The sequence below is a fragment of the Mirounga leonina genome, unplaced genomic scaffold (genome assembly GCF_011800145.1).
Source record: "Mirounga leonina isolate KUSES-001 unplaced genomic scaffold, KU_Mleo_1.0 Mir_114, whole genome shotgun sequence".
Taxonomy (NCBI): Eukaryota; Metazoa; Chordata; class Mammalia; order Carnivora; family Phocidae; genus Mirounga; species Mirounga leonina.
The window spans coordinates 11,535,819-11,541,799 of NW_023270265.1; positions in this window are offsets into that span (position 1 = coordinate 11,535,819).

A 5,981-nucleotide genomic window follows, 5' to 3' on the forward strand; every position below is an offset into this window, starting at 1 on the left:
ATTATATATAAAGCAAATAAAAGAAGGCTCTCAAGTATGAGAAAAAGATGGCAGACTGGGCATTGGGATGAGAAGGAACAACCCAGTAGTGAGTTCCCTGGGGTTTCTTTTTGTCTTATACATTCCAGACTTGTTGCTGAAGAAGCCTGCAACCTAGACACAAATAAGAACAGACAAAAAAAAAAAAAAAAAAAACACCTCAACAAAAGCCTGTTCTTTCTAGCCAAAGTAGATAACCTAGCAAGACAGAAAGCTATAAACAATGACTGCTCTATGATAATAAAACAGAAAAAAAAAAAAAAAAAACTCTCAAAACCATGGCTTCACTTCAACTCATGCGAACAAAAGTCAAATGAGGATTCTAGACTTCTATCCTTGTCAGGTTGTCTTTGATTGCTGAGAGGGGCATATGGGAATCCACAACTTGATAAAAAACAACTACAAAAAAATCTACATCTAATGTTACACTTAATCATGAAAGAATGAATCAAGAAGAAAGCATCTTATTTAACATAGTCCTGGATGTTCTAGCCATGACAAGAAAAGGAAATAAAGGACATATGGATTGGAAAGGAAGAAATAAAACTATCTCTATTTGAAAATGACATAATTGCCTACACAGAAAATGTCAAGAAATCTACAAAAATCCTTCTTAGAACTAATACATGAATTCAGCAAGGTTGCAGGATACAAAATAAACATACAAAAAATCATTTTTGTGTATAATAGCAATGAACACATGGATACCACAATTTTGAAATACAATATCATTTATTTTAGACATAAGACACTTTAGTGTAAATATAATAAAATATGTATAGGACTTTATGCTAAAACAACTACAAACTGTTCATGAAATCACAGGCGATCTAAGTAAAGGACGATACATACCATGTTCATAGGTTGGAAATCAACATAGTAAAGATGTCAATTCTCCCCAGATTGATATACAAGTTTAATGCAATTACTATAAAATTCACAGCAAGAATTTTGTGTATGAACAAAATTGTTCTTTTTTTAAGATTATTTATTTTGAGAGAGAGAGAGCGAGCAAAAGCAGCGGGGAGGTTCAGAGGGAGAAGGAGAAACAGACTCCCCGCTGAGCAGGGTGCCTGACGGGGGATCCCAGGACTCTGGGATCATGACCCAAGCCGAATCAGGACGCTTAACCTACTGAGCCACCCAGGTACCCCTGGACAAGATTGTTCTAAATGCAATGGAAAGGCAAAGAACTGGAATACCAAAATAATTCTGAAAAAGAATAAAATGTAATAAATTCAGCTGTCTGATTTCAAGACTTATCGTATAGCTACAGTAATCAAGATTAAGTGGTCTTGATGGGGGGACACACATATAGATCAGTGGGACAGAACAGAGAACCCAGAAATCATTTATATAAATATGCCTAAGTAGATTTTGACAAAAGAGTAAAAGAAAGTCAATAGAGGAAAGGTAGCCTTTTTAACAAATGGTGATGGAACAAGTGGACAGCCTCAGGCAAAAAACTGAAACTCAACCAAAGTCTTATACCTGATACAGAAAGTAAGTAAAAATGGATCACAAACTTAAATGTAAAATATAAAATTATAAAACAACTCATTAAAAAGAAAATCTTTGAAACCCAAGGCCAGGCAGAGAGCTTTTAAACTTGACATCAAAGCTCTATTCATAAAAGGAAAAACTGATAAATTAGACTCCAACAAGATTTAAAAAGTTTGCCGTATGAGAGACCCCGCGAAGAGGATGAAAAGACAAACGACAGGCTGGAAGAAAATATTGGCAAACCTGTTGGTTCAAAACCCTCTTGGGAGCTTTCCAGGTGAAATCTGTCACTGGACCCCTTACAGGAAGGGCAGGGAAAGACTGAAGAAAGAGGCAGGCCACTCCAGGTTGGTAAGTGGCAGTTTTAATAAGTAAAGGGAACTTACATAGGACGCTGGTCTTGGGCCACAGCAGGACTAATGGATCCCCTCCCCCGCCCTTCCGAATCTCCAAGTTTATAAAGAGACCTTAATTGGGTTCAGTCGTGTATACCTTGCAGGTGTTTTCAATACCACATCACTCTCTTAAGCCTATGTTCTTGGAGCAGCCTCTGGCGGTGGGAAAGATAAGCAGAACCCACAGCCCAAGGACAGGGGAGGAGTAAGGCTGCCTCCAGATGCCCAGGTCCGGTTCTCAAGTCCCTTGGCAGTCACTAACCTCTCCCAATAAAACCATGTATCTGACAAATGACTAGTTTCTAGAATATATAAAGAACTCTCAAAACTAAACAGTAAAATAATCTAATTAGAAAACAGGCAAAAGACACAAAGAGACATTTCAAAAAGGATATTCAGATGGCAAAAAAAGATGTTCAATATAACTGGCCATTAGGGAAATAAAAATGAAAATCATAATGTGCTATCACTACAAACCTATCCCAATGACTAAAATAAAAAAATAATGGCAATACCAAATGCTAGAGAGGTTGTGGAGAAACTGGATCGCCACCATATTGATGATGGGAGTGTAAAATGGTGCAGTCACTCTGGAAAGCAACGTGGCAGTTTCTTATAAAACCAACGTGTAACCATCATAGCAATTGCAATCCAGCAATTGCACTTCTGGATTTTTATTCCATAAACATAAATGAATATTTATGTTCACATTAAAACCTGTGCATGTATGTCTATAGCAGGTTTATTTGTAATAGGCAAAAACTGGAAACACCCAAAATGTCCTTCAATGGGTGAATGGTTAAAATAATAATGGTATAGGGCGCCCGGGTGGCTCAGTCATTAAGCGTCTGCCTTTGGCTCAGGTCATGATCCCAGGGTCCTGGGATCGAGTCCCACATCGGGCTCCCTGCTCCACGGGAAGCCTGCTTCTCCCTCTCCCACTCCCCCTGCTTGTGTTCCTGCTCTCACTATGTCTCTCTCTGTCAAATAAATAAATAAAATCTTTAAAAATAATAATAATAATAGTGGTATATCCACATAATGAAATATTACTCAGCAATCAAAAAGATCAAACTATTAATACACATAACAACTTGGAAGAATCTTCAGAGAATTATCTTGAGCGATAAAAGCCAATCCCCAAAAGTTATATATTGCATGATTCCACATATGTAACATTCTTGACAAAATTATGGAAATGAAGAATGGATTAGTGGTTGCCAGGAGTTAAGGAGTAGCACAAGGAAATGGGTGTGGCTGTAAAAAATAAAATGAAGAGTCCTGTGATGGCGATGACATTCTCTATTCTGGCTAGATATCAATATCCTGTGGTGATACTGTGCTATAGTTGTTTTTTTTTTTAATTTTTAATTTTATTTTATTATGTTATGTTAGTCACCATATATTACATCATTAGTTTTTGATGTAGTGTTCCATGATTCATTGTTTGCATATAACACCCAGTGCGCCATTCAATATGTGCCCAGCACTGGGCTAATCCATCCCCCCACCCCCCTCCCCTCTAAAACCCTCAGTTTGTTCCTCAGAGTCCATAGTCTCTCATGGTTCATCTCCCCTTCTGATTTCCCCCCCTTCATTTTTCCCTTCCTACTATCTTTTTTTTTTTTTTAACATATAATGTATTATTTGTTTCAGAGGTACAGGTCTATGATTCATCAGTCTTACACAATACACAGTGCTCACCACAACACATATCCTCCCCAATGTCCATCACTCAGCCACCCCATCTCTCCCACCCCCCACCACTCCAGCAACCCTCAGTTTGTTTCCTGAGATTAAGACTTCTTCATATCAATACTGTGCTCTAGTTTTGCAAAACATTACCAGTAGAGAAAACTGACCAAAGGGTACCTTGGATCTTCCTGTATTCTTTTTTACAACTATGTGTGAATCTATAATTATCTTTAAATTTTAAAGAATTATTTATTGAATTGAGAGAGAGAGAGTGTGGGAGGGGAGGGGCAGAGGGAGAGACTGTCCAAGCAGACTCTCACTGAGCGTGGAGCAGACACGGGCTCGATCTCATGAGCCATGAGATCAGGACCCAAACAGAATCCAAGAGTCTGGTGCTTAACCCACGGAGCCACTCAGGTGCCTCTATCTTAAAAATAAATAAATAAATAAATAAATAAATTTAAGCTTAGTTGAGCAAGGGAGAAAAGCCACGTTCCTGCATTTTAAAAATATGAACAGCTTCTGGAGGAAAGTGAAGATTGAATTGGCCAGAAAGTCCTGGTAGGATTTCTAGGTCTCTCTGAGACTGGAGATCATGCATTTATAACGACAGCAATCTGCTCAGCTGTGTTGTCTTCATCACCTGTGCTCCACTGTCTGGGTGTAGGAATAGAGAAAGCAGGTAGTTGGGCTTATTCAGGATACAAGTGTCACCCAACAGATGCCACAACAAGAAAGGAAGGAGAACTTTTCTGAAATCTATCTCTGTCCTTCCATGCTCACAGCTGCTGCTCTGCTCAGAATCTGAGCTCTGGCCATCACCCCCTCACTCTCCCTACTGTCACCATTTTCCCCATCCCACCACTTGATCCGCTGCTAGAGAGAGCCTCAGGAAAAAGTAAACTGACCCAGGTTTTGCCCTGCTTAAAAGCCCCTGGTAGTTCGTCATTACCTGGGGAACACTTTATCAGAAGTGCAAACTAGGCTTTGGCCCTTCAGAATTTACACCCCACTTCCTCTTCCAGGCCCTGCCCACCGGTTCCCAGGCACACAGAACCCCTCAGCATCCCCAAGCTCTTCCCTCAGCTATTCCCTCACCAGCCTTGTTATTTAGACAGCCTGCCCTTCAAATGCTTGGGTGTTGAAGAAACAAAGCCTCTTACAACTATGTCACCAGAGGCCCTGATATGTAAGTCCATTGTATTAGTCAGGGTTCTCCAGAGAAATGGAAATAGGGTGTCTATGTGTGTGGATATGGGTGTATGTACACAGAAAGAGAGATTTGTTTTAAGGAATTGGCTCAAGCATTTATGGAGGAGGCTGGCAAGTATGAAATCTACAGGACAAACTAGCAGCTTGGAGATCCAGAAGAGCTGATGTTGCAACTCAAGTATGATGGCAGAAGGGAGGCCGATTCCTTCTTCCCTGGGGACCTCAACTGATTGGATGAGGCCTGTTCTCATTATGGAGGGTAACTGCTTTCTTCAAAGTTTATTGATTTAAATGTGGATCTGTCCTAAAACATACCTTCACAATGACATCTAGACTGTGTTTGGCTAAATAGCTGGGACCTGTGGCCTGGCCAAGTTGACACATGAAACTAACCAACACATCCATGGTAGCTAGAATAACCAGGTACCAATTCTTCTAACTGAAGCTATTAATAACTTCTGAAACAATAGACATAATCTAGAACTGTCTCTGGCAGATTAGGATGCAAGGTCATTCCCATTATAGTCTTACTACAGTATGCTTTGATATCCCCAAGGGAGTTTCTCTGCATCTCTGCATCCCCAGAAGAAGTTGATGCCCTGCATATTGTGTTTGGTAAATGCAGACCACCTCTCTTGGCCCATCCTAGTTTACATTTATCTCTGTGGTCAGTCCTCACCATGCTGTCCATTCAGCTACATTCTCCCCATCCACCTGAGATCTCCCAGACACATATAACGAAGAATGGATTCTGCTAAGCTCTGCTAAGACACATGTGAAATGCCTCCAATGGAATATTATTTAAAAACAATGAGAGAAGACATAATTATCCTACGCGTACTCAGGCCATGCACTCAGGTTCAAGGATAGCTGCCATTGGGCTGATGGCCACTATACTCAGGCCCCTGCTCTGCTGGTCTGAGTATTGTACTGAGTCTCTCAGACCTTTAAAGTGGAGCCCCTCTGTCCTGTTTTGGTGTTACTGCTAGGCTTGCCCAGCCTTAGAATGTTCCAGCTCCTCTTCTTCCAGTTTCTTTGCAAGGGGAGTCCCCACAACTAAGAATATTTGAAGAATCCAAGTTAAAAATGGGCAAAAAACTTGAACAGACATCTCACCAAAGGAGGTAGATAGTAAAT